A 3,191-nucleotide genomic window follows, 5' to 3' on the forward strand; every position below is an offset into this window, starting at 1 on the left:
ATGAGTGTATATAGAAACCAATAGAAAATCTAATTAATGCACTGCAAAAGATATAAGAGTTTCATCAAAGCTATTTTCAAAAATCTAAATCTATTTTAGAATGACTTTTATATAAAGCTAAAATTAAGATATTGCATATAATAAAGAAAACAAATATGGAAGCAATGCTCCTTATAGAACTTGGAATTAAAAAGAGAAGTGATATTATGAGCATCCAACAAGAAGATTTTAAAAAGATTCTTAAAATAATCTAATATAAGATTCTAAAAATATTCTAAAGAGGTTTTTAGAATTTTCTATAAGATTCTAAAAGATTTTTAGTATATTCTAAAAATATTTAGAAAATTCTACGATGATAAAGAAAATTATCTAAGAAGCTTCTTAGAGTTGCATCATCTTCAAGCAACATAGAAACTTCTCAAAAAGCTTCCTAATACCTAATATATATTAGAGACAAGATTGAGAGGATCTTTAGTCTTGTCAATACATCTTTTAAAGTTCTAGCTTACCTCTTTTGGTATTGATCTTGTACTTATGAGGTTTAATCAAGCTCTTATTAGTTTTCTTATTGAAACTCATTTATTCAACATCTTATTTAGTCTCTTGTATAGTATATCCATGATAATAAGGCTCAATTGATGGAAATTTTTTATATAGTTTTGTCCAGACTTAAAGTTGGAATTCTTCTACTTATAACCAATTTAAACTTATGCAAATTTATATGAAAAATTATGAATAAAGAAAAAAAATAACTTCATATGAAAATACAATCTAAAATTTTTATTTTACTAAAAAACTTTTTTTATGCAAGTATATGCTATAAACTACATTAAAAGAAATAATCAATATTAAAAAGCTTTATAGAATTTAAATAAATTAATGATGCAACTAAGTGAAGGCATTATTTAAACAAAAATTAGATTTCTAAAATAGATTGAGATTCTAGAATTGTCTTAAATTTTTTGTAATTATAATATTTTAAAGCATATTACAATATTTTATCTACTTTATTATATCAAATGGAAAAAATCTAATGTATTGAACATTGCAAAAAATTTCAAAACTTGCCATAAAATGTTACATTATGAAGAATATTTCAAATATCTCTTGATTTTGTTTACTTTCATGTATCTTGGTACTTCTATAATAGATAAAGATGAATTAAGTACATTGACTAAATGAAATACAAATAAAATTGTGATAATGAATTTTCATAATAAATGACAACAATTCAAATCTATATATTTATATTTGTGTATGTTAATTTAATTAAAGATATAATTTATTTGTAAAAAATGAAGTACATAAATCTATTTCAAAAAATAAAAAAATATACTTATGATAAAAAAATATAATTTATAAAAATTTAAATTTTATTTTTATTTGAAATAAAAATCAAATTCTTTTCTTGATGCCATGTGAAATTGTCATTGATACATTAAGATTAGAAAACATTTATCATGCATCATATGATTGATAGTCTACATAATTGATAAAGTTAGTTTTCAAATATTAAATACTTAAATTTATAAAATAATAAAATTTCTTTGTAAGAATTATAAATATATAAAATGTAATGAATATGAAAAATTAAATATTTGTAATTTTTTTAAAATATCAAATATTATTTTTATATATAATTTTGAAAACTTATTAAAAAATCAACATGTATTTATATCGATTTGATATGCTTAAAGAATTTAATTCCTAAAATTTAATTTAGATTTGTTTTAACTTTAAAAAGTAATACAAATATAAATAAATTTATATTTTTGATAGAATAAATATCTTTTTATTGACATCAACAACAAAAGAAATAAAAACGACTTATTATTAAATAACATCTTTTAGACCATCAATAATTACATGTTATTTATTATAAACATGTAAAAAAATAAATAAAACGGATTGCATTTTTTTACATGCACAGTTAATTGTATGTTAAGTCCATAATCTGATTTGTAAAAGGTAAATTATTCTTATAATATTTCCTCACTTTACCATTTTTTTTTTTTTTTTTTTTTTTTTTTTTTTGTTTCTAGACTTTGTTGATATATTAATGTAGAATCAGTTTTGAAGAACCTAATTGCAAAACAATTCTACTAATGTGCAAGGTAAAATGCTTAAAAAGTTGAGATCTTAATATCAACAAACTAAACTTTTTGGTAAAAACAATGAAGCAAAAGTTTTTACTAAAAACTTAATTAAAAGATGCAGTGGAGCATTTTCAATTATGATTCTTTCTGTTCTTACTTGCCAAGCTATAGTATCTCTATGCCATACTTATTAGCTTCAAGCCATGGTAGGCAAACTTGACAATGTGTAGTTTTGTTTCTTTGGTCACTTTTACCACAGATCTTAAAGAGATTTGGCATGCCTAAGGTCCAACTCTATATGACCTCACTAAAGAACTATTCTAATTTTTTAGATTTGTAAGTTTTTTTCTTATTTTTGGATTATATTAAGTTCAATTTTTGTGACAATTTTTTGTAGTACATTTTGTGGATCTTAACCAAAATATACTACCATGGAGCTACTTTTTTTAATTGTGTGACTTACCATTTTGTAAATATTAAACCAATCTTATGTAGATGAACAAAAGAATAAACAATGTTGGTTAACTTTTTTTTAGGTTAGATAGGAGTTTTGATGAGGTGAATCACTTCTTTTTATTATAGTTTTTTGAAACCATCTCACATGAAGTTTTTCATAAATCAATTGTTTTAAATATGATATCATGGCAATTCTAAAATAACATAAGTATATGTTATTATTAATTAAAAACCACATTCATTAAATGTATGTATGTATGTAAGTATGAATACTTATAAATATCTAAAAGCTCAATTTTACAACATTGTTTGATTATTATTGTTATTAGAGATGTATCCAATCTCTATTATAAAATATTTTTGCATGTTTTTTGTGACAATGGTACAAGTTCAGCTAGTATATGTATATATATAGAAAAAAAGGAATGAAGAGATTTTTTTTAAATAAAAAAAATATGCATAGATTACATATATATATTAATAATAATATTGAATAAGATTAATACATGGTGTCAATATGAGAGGACATATTTTGCACTATCGATTAATTAAAGATATTAAGTATTTAAATTATTTCATCTATAAAAAAATTAAAGCATTAATGAGATTAATAAACATTAATTAGTATAATAAACATTA

The sequence above is a fragment of the Physcomitrium patens genome, chromosome 1, assembly GCF_059467195.1.
Source record: "Physcomitrium patens ecotype Gransden chromosome 1, ASM5946719v1, whole genome shotgun sequence".
NCBI lineage: Eukaryota > Viridiplantae > Streptophyta > Bryopsida > Funariales > Funariaceae > Physcomitrium > Physcomitrium patens.